The sequence below is a fragment of the Sapajus apella genome, unplaced genomic scaffold, assembly GCF_009761245.1.
Source record: "Sapajus apella isolate SASKATOON/1434 unplaced genomic scaffold, GSC_monkey_1.0 scaffold16, whole genome shotgun sequence".
Taxonomy (NCBI): Eukaryota; Metazoa; Chordata; class Mammalia; order Primates; family Cebidae; genus Sapajus; species Sapajus apella.
In genome coordinates this window covers 12,689,927-12,704,953 of record NW_022436956.1, presented here as the reverse complement: position 1 = coordinate 12,704,953, position 15,027 = coordinate 12,689,927, and the positions used below count along the sequence as shown (strand labels likewise).

Here is a 15,027-nt window from a genome sequence, read left to right as displayed (position 1 = left end):
CCGAGGCGGGTGGATCACGAGGTCAAGAGATCGAGACCATCCTGGTCAACATGGTGAAACCCCGTCTCTACTAAAAATACAAAAAATTAGCTGGGCATGGTGGCACGTGCCTGTAATCCCGGCTACTCAGGAGGCTGAGGCAGGAGAATTGCCTGAACCCAGGAGGCGGAGGTTGCGGTGAGCCGAGATCGCGCCATTGCACTCCAGCCTGGGTAACATGAGTGAAACTCCGTCTCAAAAAAAATAAAAATAAAAGAAAATAAAGTTGTATTGCAGCTGGGCGGTAGCTCATGCCTGTAATCTCAGCACTTTGGGAGGCCAAAGCAGGCAGATCATGAGGTCAGGAGTTCGAGATCTGCCTGGGCAACAGGGTGAAACCATGTCTCTACTAAAATACAAAAATTTAGCCAGGCTTGGTGGCGGGCACCTGTAATCCCAGCTACTTGGGAGGTTGAGGTGGGAGAATTGCTTGAACCCAGGAGGTAGAGGTTGCAGTAAGCTGAGACTGTGCCACTGCACTCCAGCCTGGGCAACAGAGCAAGATTCCGTCTCCAAAAATAAATAAATAAATAAAGCTTTATTGCAAAACAGCTATATATTTAAATGCTGTCTGTGGTTCCTTTTGTGCAACAATTGCAGAATTCAGTGATTGCAACAGAGGCTGTATGGCCCAGAAAGCCTCAAGTATTGTATACTATCTGCACATTTACAGAAGAAGACTGCCCACCCCTGGGCTACATAAATCATTGCCCTTGAGCATAATTGCAGAGACTCTATTCTGTATCACTACTCACCACTGCTGAAGAAATTGGAAGTGTTTGGCCTGAAACAATGAAAACTCAAGGGCACATACTTGACATCATGTAGAAGCGGATTTGTTTTCAGGTCAATGGGTGGAAATTTCCAAGATGTCTTTTTTGGCCCAGTCTAAAGAATTGTCTGGGAGAGAGATCCAAGATGGCTGATCACTAGCAGCTCGGGATTGTAGCTCCCAGTGAAAGCACAGAGAACGAGAGGACACCACACTTTCAGACGAATTTTTGTTGCTCACGCACCAGGAGATTCCCAGCAGAGGAGTCCCACGGGTCGCCAGCGCGACTCTTGTGGCCAGCAAGGCAGTTTTGCTGCGGCCTTGGTGCGGTGGTTCTTGGTGCAGAGTCAGAAAAGCACCATCAATCTTAACGCCGCTGTTTTGGCCAGCGCAGTGGGTTGCTCAGATTTTAGTGCTGGGAATCAACAAGTTGGACGTCCACTCAGAAACCCAATTATAAAGACCACAGATGGATAAATTTATAACTAAGGGAAGAAAACAGCCTAAAAAGGCTCAGAATACCCAAAATCAGAACGCCTCTCCCTCTACAGGGGATCACAGCTCCTCATCAGCAATGGAACAAGGCCTGATGGAGAAGGAGTGTGTTCCATTAACAGAAGCAGGCTTCAAAAGGTGGGTGATAAGAAACTTCTGTGAATTAAAAGAACTTGTTCTAACCCAATGCAAAGAAACTAAGAACTTTAAAAAAAGGTTTGACGAAATGTTAACAAGAATACACAATTTAGAGAGGAATATAAGTGAATTAATGGAGCTGAAAAACACAACACGAGAACTTCGCAAACTATGCACAAGTTTTAACAGCCGAATCGATCAAGCAGAAGAAAAGATATCAGAAGTTGAAGACTAACTTAATGAAATAAAACGAGAAGACAAGGTTAGAGAAAAAAGGATAAAAAGGAAGGAGCAAAGTCTCCAAAAAATATGGGACTATGTGAAAAGACCTAATCTACGCTTGATAGGTGTACCTGAATGTGATGAAGAGAATCAATCCAAGCTGGAAAATACGCTTCAGGATATTATTCAGGAAAACTTTCCCAACCTAGCAAGGCAGGACAATATTCAACTCCAGGTAATACAGAGAACACCACAAAGATATTCCTCAAGAAGACCAACCTCAAGGAACATAATCGCCAGATTCACCAGGGTTGAAATGAAGGAGAAAATACTGAGGGCAGCCAGAGAGAAAGGTCAGGTTACCCATAAAGGGAAGCCTATCAGACTCACAGCAGATCTCTCAGCAGAAACCCTACAAGCTAGAAGAGAGTGGGGGCCAATATTCAATATCCTTAAAGAAAAGAACTTTCAACCCAGAATTTTACATCCAGCCAAACTAAGCTTCATAAGCGAAGGAAAAATAAAATATTTTGTGAACAAGCAAGCACTCAGAGATTTCATCACCACCAGGCCTGCTTTACAAGAGCTTCTGAAAGAACCACTACATATAGAAAGGAACAACCAGTATCAGCCTTTCTAAAAAATACCAAAAAGTAAACAGCATCAACATAATCAAGGGTTTACATCAACTAACAGGTAAAACAGCCAGCTAACATTAAATGGCAGTATTAAACTCACATATATTATTATTAATTCTAAATTTAAATCGACTAAATCCCCCAATCCAAAGACACAGACAGGTAAAAAAAAGCCAAAACCCATCGGTATGCTGCATCCAGACCCATCTCACATGCAAGGATACACAAAGACTCAAAACAAAGGGATGGAGAAAGATTTACCAACCAAATGGAGAGCAAAAATAAATAAATAAATAAAAAGCAGGAGTTGCTTTAAAGCAACAAAGATCAAAAGAAGCAAAGAAGGATATTACATAATGATAAAAGGATCAATGCAACAAGAAGGGCTAAAGATCCTAAATATATACACACCCAATACAGGAGTACCCAGATATATAAGACTTATAAAGAGACTTAGACTCTCACACAATAATAGTGGGAGACTTCAACATCAATATTAGACAGATCAATGAGACAGAAAATTAACAACGATATCCAGGATTTGAACTCAGATCCGGAACAAATAAACTTAACATTTATAGAACTCTCCACTTTAAATACACAAAATATACACTCTTATCAGTACCACAACACATCTATTTACAGGTTTCAATGAAATATTGGTTGGCTGCTTGTTTGTTATTTTCTTCCCTCATTTTTTTTTCATGTCTCTATTATTAAGCACAATTATAGGCATACCCATTTTTAGACTGCATTCTAGCCCGGGCAATAAAGCAACACCCCCGTTCTCTCTCCCTCTTCCTCTTTCTCTTTCTTCCTCTCCTTCATTCTTTTTTTTTCTTTCTTTTTTCTTTTTTTTTTTTTTAAAAAAAATTGTCTGTTTCTAATGTTTATGAATTAACTTATAGAACAATGAATTCTTCATTGCTATAAGTATTTAAATTGCCAGATGAGCATCCATCAGAAATGTCATAGAAGTTGTCTTTCATGACCTCTATGATCCTTTACAACTCCTGTGATCTTTTGACTTTGCGAGTCTCAATATTACTAATGAGCCATGGAAACTTTTTTTCCTGAGTTTCTGTGCCATAGTCTACTAGGTTAGCTCATCATTCCTCCCTCCCTTCACACCATAAGTATAATAACACTTAAGTCATCAAGTGTCAGTAAGGACTAAGCTATTGGGCCAAGTGCGGGGGCTCACTCATGCCTGTAATCCCAACAATTTGGGAGGCCAAGGCAGAAGAATGGCTTGAGGCCAGGAATTCAAGACCAGCCTGGGCAGCGTAGTAAGACTTCATCTCTAAAAAAATGTATTTTAAAGTAGCCAGGCATGGTGGTGCATGCCTGTAGTCCCAGCTACTCGGGAGGCTGAGGCAGAAGAATCACTTCAGCCCAGAAATTCAAGGCTGCATTGAGTTACGGCCTGCACTCCAGCCTGGGTAACAGAGTGAAATCCTGCCTCAAAAAAAAAGAAGGAGAAGAATAAGCTGTTGCACTCACCTTGGCCAGGCATGGTGGTTCTCACCTGTAATCTTAGCACTTTAGGAAGCCAAGGCAGGCAGATCGTCTGAGCCCAGGAGCTTGAGACCAGCCAGGGCAACATAGGGAGGCCCAGTCCCTAGAAAAAAATGTAAAAATTAGCCAGGTGTGCCGGGTGCGGTGGCTCAAGCCTGTAATCCCAGCACTTTGGGAGGCCGAGGCGGGTGGATCACGAGGTCAAGAGATCGAGACCATCCTGGTCAACATGGTGAAACCCTGTCTCTACTAAAACTACAAAAAATTAGCTGGGCATGGTGGCGCGTGCCTGTAGTCCCAGCTACACAGGAGGCTGAGGCAGGAGAATTGCTTGAACCCAGGAGGCGGAGGTTGCGGTGAGCTGAGATCGCGCCATTGCACTCCAGCCTGGGTAACAAGAGCGAAACTCCGTCTCCAAAAAGAAAAGAAGCAGCAAGAAAATAGATCCTAATAAAATGTAAGTAATAGAAAAATCTTAACACGATTTTTAAGTAAGTATACTTAATGCCTCAAAAAGACAATAGAGTCAGGCACGGTGGCTCACGCCTGTAATCCCAGCACTTTGGAAGGCCATGGCATGCAGATCATTTGAGGTCAGGGGTTTGACACCAGCCTGGTCAACATGGTGAAACCCCGTCTCTACTAAAAATACTAAAATTAGCTAGGCATGGTGGCACGCACCTGTAGTCCCAGCTACTCGAGAGGCTGAAGCAGGAGAATCGAAAGGTGGAGGTTGCAGTGAGCACTCTAGCCTAGGCAACAAGAACAAAACTCTGTCTAAAAAAAAAAAAAAAAAAAAAAAAAAATAGAAAAAATAATAAGAAAAAAAAAACAATAAATTATGAAACAACATAAATGAAGCTCATCCTGTTGTGGTAGAGAAATAAAAGAAACAAAGCTCATGTCTTGGGTGCTTCCTTCCTTTACTTGCTGAGGTCTTTGGCTCAGTTCAGTTGCATTTCCATCTTTATAGGAGGATCGTAGCTGGCCAGACCCACTAAATATTGTGACGCCAAATGAGGACAGAGTGAATAAGGTAGAAAAGAAGAAAAGAATGAGAATGGGGCAGGTGCGTGGCTCACACCTATAATCCTAGCACTTTGGGAGGCCGAGGTGGGTGGATTACCTGAGGTCAGGAGTTCAAGACCAGCCTGGCCAACATGGTGAAACCCTGTCTCTAATAAAAATACAAAAAATTAGCCAAGTGCAGTGGCACACACCTGTAATCCCAGCTACTCAGGAGGCTGAGGTGAGAGAATCCCTTGAGCCCCGGAGGCAGAGGTTGCCCACTGCACTCCAGCCTGGATGACAGAGCAGGAATCCATTTAAAAAGAAAGAAAGAAAAAGGAAGGAAGGGAGGGAGGGAGGGAGGGAGGGAGGGAGAGAAAATGGTAGGGGCCATAGCTGGGGGTGGGAAGTCTGTCTAAAGAAGGCTGTAAGGCATTTGAAGTGTTGCTACCATCTACAAATTCCCTACCACATGAGAGTAAACTACTTTAGTTGCTGCAGTGTGCAGAACTTCCCTGATACTGGAGAAAAAGGATTACGGCATAATACGCATAGCTTTAACTTAGCTATTTTTAAATTCATTTGGTGAACCTCTTTCTAAAATGTATTACATATATTTCTATTTTCTGGCCAGGCACAGTGCCTCATGCCTGTAATCCAGGCACTTTGGGAGGCCAAGGCAGGTGGATCACCTGAGATCCCAGCTACTCAGAAGCTGAGGCAGCAGAATCGCTTGAACCCGGGAGGCGAAGTTTGTGGTGAGCCGAGATGCACTCCAGTCTGGGCAACAAGAGTGAAACTCAGTCTAAAAAAAAAAAAAAATCCAGACATAAATGTTTATAGCAGCTTTATTTATAATTGCCAAAAATTAGAAGCAGCCAAGGTGTTCTTCAATAGCTGAGTGGGTGAACTGTGGTGCATTCATATAACGACATACTATTCAGTAATGAAAAGAAATGAGCCATCAAGCCACAAAAAGACAAGGCAAAAACCCAAATGCAAACTGCTACGTGAGAGAGGCCAGGATGCAAAGGCTATGTGCTGTATGATTCTAACCACATGACATTCTAGAAAGGCAGAACTGCAAAGATTGTAATAAGATCAACTGTTGTCAGGATTCCGTGGAGGACCAGGAAGAATGGGATGAATAGGTGAGCCACGGGATTACTAGTGCAGTGAAACGACTTATTCTGTATGACACTGCAATGGTAGACACATGGCAGGTATCTTCCACAGACCCCCTCGCCGTAGCCCCTAATCTCTTTCGGTTCCGTCTTTTCGCTTGGTTGAGACAAAAAAGTAAGTTGCCCCCAGCGGAGCCCCGGCTCTCCACGCGGAGGTGGCCCAGGGGGCGGAGTCAACCGCGGAGGTCACGCCCCCTGGGAAAGGGCGGGGCATGCAAATTTGAAATGAAAGCCCGGGAACCACAGAACAATCTCGGGTGTAAAATTTCCCTTTTCAACGTGGAGAATAAGAAATCGGCCCGAGTGTGCAATGGCACCAATAGTGGTGTGGAAGAGATCAAGGGAATGAGACGAGGAGCGAGGCTGGAGCTCTCACCGCGACTTGAATGTGGATGAGAGTGGGACGGTGACTGCGGGGGCGAAGGCGACAGCATCGCTTCTCGGCCTTTTGGCTAAGATCAAGTGTAGTATCTGTTCTTATCAGTTTAATATCTGATACGTCCTCTATCCGAGGACAATGTATTAAATGCATTTTTGGAGTCAGGAGATGGAATAGGAGCTTGCTCCATCCACTCCACGCATCGACTTGGTATTGCAGTGCTTCCAGGAACGGTGCACCCCCTCGGGGGACACAATTGGTCTATAAAGTTAGACACTGAAATGCTTTGCCACAGTTTGCTTATAGCTCCTAACAAAGTTAATAATGATTCTGAATCCTTGGAAGCACTTAGATTTTAGCTTAGCATTTGAGAGGTGATAACTTTTTAAAAAACAAAGTTCACCAGATAACAATCTGGGTTTTAACTTTTCTCTCTTTCTTTAAAACATTTAATTTCTGGGATACAAGTATACAACTTGCAGGTTTGCTGCATGGGTGTGCGGATGCTATGATAGTTTGTGGCTTATAACTCAAAAAACTGGATGAGAAAGAAATCAGGTCAAATCTGGCTCTGAATTCCCATCTCACTGGGCTGGTGGGCATTCAATCGTAGGGATTTTTTTTTTTTTTTTTTTTTTTTTTTTGAGATGGAGCCTTGCTCTTATTTCGCAGGCTAGAGTGCAATGGCGCGATCTCAGCTCACTGCAACCTCCGCCTCCCGGATTCAAGCAATTCTCCTGCCTCAGCCTCCCAAGTAGCTGGGATTACAGGCACCTGCCACTGCATCCAGCTAAGTTTTTTTATTTGTAGTAGAGATGGGGTTTCAGCATGTTGGCCAGGCCGGTCTCAAACTCCTGAACTCAGATGATCCACCCATCTCAGCTCCCAAAGTGATGGGATTACAGAATTGAGCCACCGTGACTGGCCTCAATCTCAGGCATCCTTATGGCTCCTTTGTCCCCATTAAGGTCCCCAAGAATCCAGAAAGCTGACATAGACCAAGAAAGAAACTTTTGTATTCAGTTTATAACATTACTGTTAATATCGTCATTGTCTCAACCCCCATGGTACTTTGAAGTCTTCTGGTTCTCATACTTACATGCTGTACCTGGGGATGGGAATCTAGGACCATCTTAGGACCCACTGCCTATGCTACAGCCCACAGTGCATCCCCACCCTGCTCTGAGGCTTACAGCTCCATAATCCCTAAGATAAGAAAGTTCTCAAGACTCCATTCTATGAGAAGCAATGGACCATTCTCTCCTCCTGGGCTTCAGATGTCCTCTGCTTGCTCTTCCCTCCTTAAAACATTGCTCAGAGATACCTAGCATCATGAGTCAAGATTTTCCCAAAGGACAGGATGAAAGGATATTTTCAGGCAGCCTCTGCATGCCATGGAGGTCCTGTCTTCCTGCTTAGAGTAGAGGAAATAAAATTTTCTGAGAAAAAAGAAATTATCTCAATATTCAATTCTAACATCCCCACACAAGGGCTATAAATTGGTGAATTGTCCTCTCCCAGCACATTGATTCTAGCCTGAGGCCTTGGATTCAGAGAGATTAACAGAGATCTCTGTCTACTCTCAGGATCATAGCTGACCTAAGCTAATGATGTCAAGCCCAGGTAGGAAAGAATTATGTTAGTTAGATCTTCCCAGAAGCAGATGCCAGGACAGGATTAAACCTAGAAAGGCTGTTGTTTTTGTTTTAAGGGAAAAATTTGTTTTAAAAAAAAAAAAAAAAAAAAAAAAAAACCAGCAGTGGGGAAAGGAAGGGCAACAGGAGAAGGCTAGAAACACACTCAGATAATGATTTAAGAAACAGTGAGGGCCAAGCACCATGGCTCACGCTTGTAATCCCAGCACTTTGAGAGGCAGAGGCAGGTGAATAACCTGAAGCCAGGAGTTCAAAACCAAGCTGGCCAACATGGTGAAACCCCATCTCTACTAAAAATAGAAAAGCTCGACCAAAGTCCCAGCTACTCCGGGAGGCTGAGGCAGAAGAATCACTTAAATCCGGAAGGCAGAGGTTGCAGTGAGCTGAGATTACGCCATTGCACTATAGCCTGGGCAACAAAGTAAGATTCTGTCTCAAATATAGATAGATATAAATATCGATAGAGATAGAGACATAGAGACATATACCTCATGAACTTACAATAAATTTTTAAAATCGGATAAATTAATGAAAACCACTAGAAGCCAACAACTACAAATGTTTGAAAAACAGAAACTTCCAAGCCAGTAAACTATTTCAGAACACTAAAAAAGAAAGTTTCCAATTTCTTTTCATAGAATCATTATTTATTGATACCACATTTAATGCATATATCACAATAACATCAAAATTTATGGAATAATTTATGAACATGAATGCAGAAGAATAAATTAAAAGTATTCATAAATAGAAGTCAGGAACTTACTGAAAAATAATATACCAGAACAAAATAGATTTGAACCTGGAAAGAACAGCTAAATATTAAGAAACCTATTTATATAATTTACTTAGTCTATTAATTGATCAAAGTAAAAACATAAAAAAATTGTATATCCAGAGATGCTATAAAATCATTTGATAACATTAAACATTGGCTGGGCATGGTGGTTCATGCCTATAATGCCAGCACTTTGGGAGGCCAAGACAGGCAGATCAATTGAGGTCAGGAGTTCGAGACCAGCCTGGCCAATATGGCAAAACTCGTGTCTACTAAATACAAAAATTAGCTGGTGTGGTAGTGCACACCTGTAATTCCAGCTACTCGGGAGGCTGAGACAGGAGACTTACCTGAACCCAGAAGACAGAGGTTGCAGTGAGCCTAGATGGTGCCACCACATTCCAGCCTGGGTGACGGAGTGAGACTCTGTCTCAAAAAAAAAAAAAAAAAAAGGAAAACATTACTTCTTGATTTTTAAAAAATTCTTTCTTAATACAAGTACATATAGTCATGCCTATCCATACTTATTTTTGTGGCTATATAAATTCTTAAGCCAAAGCCTGGTGTTAAGATAAATGGTGAATTGCTGTAAACAATTCAATTAAAGTCAGAAACTAGACAAGTTTTAAATTATTGTTACATCTATTTAGCATATATCTGGAAGTACTGGTCAACACAGACAAAAGAAGTAGATATAGTGGAAAGAAAGAAGCAAAATTATTTGTTGCAGCCAATATGATGTTCAGACAATAACTGTAAAACTATTGGAAGCAATAAGAGAATTCAGTAAGGTGACTGTGTAACAATAAATAGACTTTTAATAATAAATGTCTAAAAATAGACTTTTAAAATAATAAGAATAGTTCCATCATATGGAAACAACAACATATTTTTTCCTACTAAACAATCTGTTTTCTTCCTACTAAATAAAAATAATCTTTCCCTGCTTGCAAGCTAAAAGTTTAGTCTGCCACAGTTTCATGGATGTTGGCAGAGAGGCAAGACTCCTTACTCAGAAACAAAAGATTTTGTTACAGTAATTACAGTAGTCAGACTATTAGCATTTTCTGTGACAATTTCCTGAGCTCTAGTTTATGCAGGCCGGGGCAAAAGAGGGCCAGGTGACACCTGCGCCTGCAGTGATCTGCACTACAGGACGAGAGGCGTGAGTTCAGGGAATCTGAATATTTTATACTAGACCTTAAACATGCCTGCCCTTTGTCACTAAGGGAGATACTAACTCTATCTTTTAAGTCTATTTGCTATATTACGTCCTTGAAAAGATAGTCTAGAACAAAGGCAGAAAAACCCAAGACATTCAGAAACAGGAGAGCCCCTGGAGGATTATTTCCCAGCACAGCTTAGAGAAAACTTTAAATGCTACTTGGAGCCAAGAGCAGTGGCTCATGTGTGTAATGCCAGCACATTGGGAGGCCAAGGTTGGTGGATGATCTGAGGTCAGGAGTTCAAAACCAGACTGGCCAATGTGGCAAAACTCCATCTCTACTAAAAATCTTAAAAAAAAATTAGCTGGGTGTGGCAGTGCACACGTACTCCCAGCTACTCGGAAAGCTGAGTCAGGAGAATTGCTTGAACCTGGGAGACGGAGGTTGCAGTGAGCTCAGATCACATCACTGCACTCCAGGCTGGGCAACAGAGCAAGACTCTGTCTAAAAAAGAAAAAACAACTACCTGGAATATAAATGAAGATTTCATAAATTGGAAGATCTACCATATTCTTGGATAATACCAATAAATATAATGAAAGTCTAATTACTCCTAAATTAATCTATAAATGTAATGCTAATCCAATTAAAATACCAATCAGTGGAGCAACAGAAACTCTCCTTCGTTGCTGGTAGGATTAGAAAACCAAGCAGCTGGCCGGTCGCGGTGGCTCATGCCTGTAATCCCAACACTTTGGGAGGCCAAGGTAGGTGGATCACGAGGTCAGGAGATCGAGACCATCCTGGTCAATATGGTGAAACCCCGTCTCTACTAAAAATACAAAAAATTAGCTGGGCATGGTGGCGCGTGCCTGTAATCCCAGCTACTCAGGAGGAGAATTGCCTGAACCCAGGAGGCGGAGGTTGCGGTGAGCCGAGATGGCGCCATTGCACTCCAGCCTGGGTAACAAGAGCGAAACTCCATCTCAAAAAAAAAAAAAAGAAAACCAAGCAAAGCAGCTAGGCGGGGGGCGCGGTGGCTCATGCCTGTAATCCCAGCACATTGGAAGGCCAAGGTGGGTGGATCGCTTGAGGTCAGAAGTTTGAAACCAGTCTGCTCAACCTGGTGAAACCCCATCTCTACTAGAAATACAAAAAAAATTAGCCAGGCATGGTGGTGGGCTCCTGCAATCCCAGCTACTCGGAAGGCTGAGGCAAGAGAATCCCTTGAACCTGGGAGATGGAGGTTGCAGTGAGCCAAGGTCGCACCACTGCATGCCAGCATAACAAACAAACAAATAAGAAAACCGTGCAGCCACTTCGGAAAACAGTTTAGCAGTTTCTTAGAAAGCTAAACATTGTCTTACCATATGATCCAATAATCATGCTTCTAGGTGTTTACTCAATTGAGCTGAAAACTATGTTCACAAAAAAATCCCAAACATAAATGTTTTTAGCAGCTTTATTTATAATTGCCGAAAATTAGAAGCAACCAAGGTGTTCCTCAATAGCTGAATGGATAAACTGTAGTCCATTCATACAATGGAATATTATTCAGTAATGAAAAGAAATGAGCCACCAGGCCACAAAAAGATATGGCAGAAACCATAAATGCAAACTGCTAAGTGAGAGAGGCCAGGATGCAAAGGCTATGTGCTGTTTGATTCTAACCACATGACATTCTAGAAAGGCAGAACTGTAAAGACTGTAATAAGATCAACTGTTGTCAGGGATTCTGTGGAGGACCAGGAAGAGCAGGATGAATAGGTGAGACATGGGATTACTAGTGCAGTGAAACGACTTATTCTGTATGACATTGCAATGGTAGACACATGACACGATGCATTTGTCAAAATTCATAGCATGTACATCCCACAGCGTAAACCCTAATGTAAAGTATGGCCTTTAGTTAACAATAAAGTATCAATATTGGCTCATCAATTTTAATTACAGGATATTAATAACAGGGAAAACTGGCCGGGAATGGTGGTCATGCCCGCAATCCCAACACTGGAAGGCTGAGAGAGGAGAATCACTCGAGCTCAGGGGTTCGAGTCTAGCCTAGGCAACATAGGGAGACCCCCATCTCTACAAAAAATTCTAAAAATTAGCCAGGCATGGTGGCATACACATGTGGTCCCAGCTACTCTGGAGGCTGGGGTGGGAAGATCATTTGGGCCCAGGAGGCTGGGGATGCAGTGAGCCATGATCACACCACTACACTCCAGTCTGGGTGACAGAGTGACAGAGTGAAATCTTGTCCCAAAAAAAAAAAAAAAAGAAAAAGAAAGAAAGACAAAAAGAGGGCCGGGTGCGGTGGCTCACGCCTGTAATCCCAGCACGTTGGAAGGCCGAGGCGGGTGGATCACAAGGTCAAGAGATTGAGACCATCCTGGTCAACATGGTGAAACCCCATCTCTACTAAAAATACAAAAATTAGCTGGGCATGATGGCACAGCCCGTAGTCCCAGCTACTTGGGAGGCTGAGGCAGGAGAATTGCTTGAACCCAGGAGGTGGAGGTTTCAGTGAGCCAAGATCGCACCATTGCACTCCAGCCTGGGTAACAAGAGTGAAACTCCGTCTCAAAAAAAAAAAAAGAAAACCGCCAGGCACAGTGGCTCAAGCCTGTAATCCCAGCACTTTGGGAGGCCTAGGCGGGTGGATCACGAGGTCAAGAGATCGAGACCATCCTGGTCAACATGGTGAAACCCCGTCTCTACTAAAAATACAAAGCATTAGCTGGGCATGGTGGCGCGTGCCTATAATCCCAGCTACTCAGGAGGTCAAGGCAGGAGAATTGCCTGAACCCAGGAGGCGGAGGTTGTGGTGAGCCGAGATGGCGCCATTGCACTCCAGCCTGGGTACCAAGAGCGAAACTCCGTCTCCAAAAAAAAAAGAAAAGAAAACCATGGTGTGTGAAGGGGAGACATATAGCAATTCGGTATTTTTCTGCTTAATTTTTCTGTAAACCAAATACTGCTCCAAAAACTTAATCTAAAAACATTTAAGTTTTTAAGCTTTTAAATAAAATTTAAAATACCAATAGACATTTTTCTTAATGTAAGACAATCTGATTCCAAAGCTCACATGAAAAAATAACCATAAAATCCTGAGAAAAACCAATATCACCTATTAAAATATACTATAAGACCACAATAGGGCCTGGCACCATGGCTCACTCCTGTAATCCCAGCACTTTGGGAGGCCAAGATGGGCAGATCACCCGAGGTCAAGAGTTCAAGACCAGCCTGACTAACATGGAGAAATCCCATCTCTACTAAAATTACAAACATTAGCCAGGCATGGTGGCGCATGCCTGTAATCCCAGATACTCAAGAGGCTAAGGCATGAGAATCGCTTGAACCTGGGAAGCAGAGGTTGCAGTGAGCCGAGATGGCGCCATTGCACTCCAGTGTGGGCAACAAGAACGAAAATCTGTCTAAAAAAATAAAAATTATAAATTATAAATAAATAAATAAATAGACCACAGTAAATGAAATAATTTGGTATTGACACCCAAATAAGGAAGTAGATCACTAGAACAGTATAAATTATAGAAAAGGATTTAAATGTGTTGGGTTATCTAGAACGTGAGAAAGGTGTCATTTCTAATCAGAAGAGAAATGGTGTTGTTGAAAACAGCTAGCCACTGGAAAGACAATCAAATCAAATCTCTATCTCACACTGTACATAAAAATAGAATCTAGATGAGTCACAAAGTTATGTGTAAAAATGAGATAAAAAGTAATTTGTCTCAAAAAGTAATTTACATTGGAAGTCACATCTTAATCTTTCTAAGCAAAAAACAATCCCTAGAGCTTTAATTTTTTCAAAGTAATATATTTTACATTTTTAGAAATCGGCAAACAAAAAATACCATAAAGTTGAAAGACAAAATATGGCTGGGGAAAACTATTTTCAATTTTTATCATAAAAAAGTTTGATTTCCTTAACAGAAAATGGACAATGGACAAGAATATAATTATGGAATTACTATAAATACCTTTTAAGTATTTTTAAGTATTTGTATTTATTCAAGTACTTTATATACAAAGTAAAAATACTGAGAAAGTACTGTGCTTATGTAACTATTTGTTGTCATATTATCATCTTTCCAAATAAGCAAATTAAAACTATAAGACACCATTTTTTGTGTGTCAGCTTGGCAAATATCAAAAATTTGTATAATACTGTATTTACAAATGAATAGGCAGATATACTTTGTTGTTGAGAGTATAAATTGATACAACTTCTTTGGAAATAAATTTATCAATATCAAAGGTTTAAAGGCATGTATCTCATCTGTAAAATGGGAATGAAAAAATCCCTTGGTCCAGCTATTTCCTTTTTTCTTTTTTTTTTTTTTTTTTTTGAATGACAAAGTCTGGCTCTGTTGTCCAGACTTAGTTCAGCGGCGCAATATCAGCTCACTGAAACTTCCGTCTCCCAGATTCAAGTGACTCTCCTGCCTCAGCTTCCCAAGTAGCTGGGATTGCAAGTGTGCACCACTACGCCCAGCTAATTTTTGTATTTTTTAGTAGAAACAGGGTTTCACTATATGTTGGTCAGGCTAGTCTCAAACTCCTGACTTCAGGTGATCTGCCTGCCATGGCCTCCCAAAGTGCTGGGATTACAGGTATGTGCCACCATGCCTGGCCAGCTATTTCAATTCTAGGCTTTTACCCCTCACAAATATATGTGCTCACATTGTTGCAGGAAAAGCCGCTGACGTAGCCCCTCAGACACCAGAGTGAGGAAGGAAGAGACTTGTATCTAGCTGGCTGTGGAGCACTGGTTGGCTCGTGTTCAAAAAAAATAAGCCAAGCTCCCCCGAAAGCAGTTTCTTTCCTTTTTTTTTTTTTGAGACAGAGTTTCGCTCTTGTTACCCAGGCTGGAGTGCAATGGCGCGATCTCGGCTCACCGCAACCTCCGCCTCCTGGGTTCAGGCAATTCTCCTGCCTCAGCCTCCTGAGTAGCTGGGATTACAGGCACGCACCACCATGCCCAGCTAATTTTTTGTATTTTTAGTAGAGA

The 15,027-nt window shown here is 42.0% G+C and overlaps 1 non-coding gene across 1 annotated transcript; it reads left to right on the top strand.

Annotated features, from left to right (window-relative positions):
* The first annotated feature begins 6,446 nt into the window (after window positions 1–6,446).
* LOC116556471 lies at window positions 6,447–6,637 on the top strand. Its single transcript, XR_004271020.1, has one exon. It is a non-coding gene; the product is annotated as a U2 spliceosomal RNA (small nuclear RNA).
* The last annotated feature ends 8,390 nt before the right edge of the window (window positions 6,638–15,027 follow it).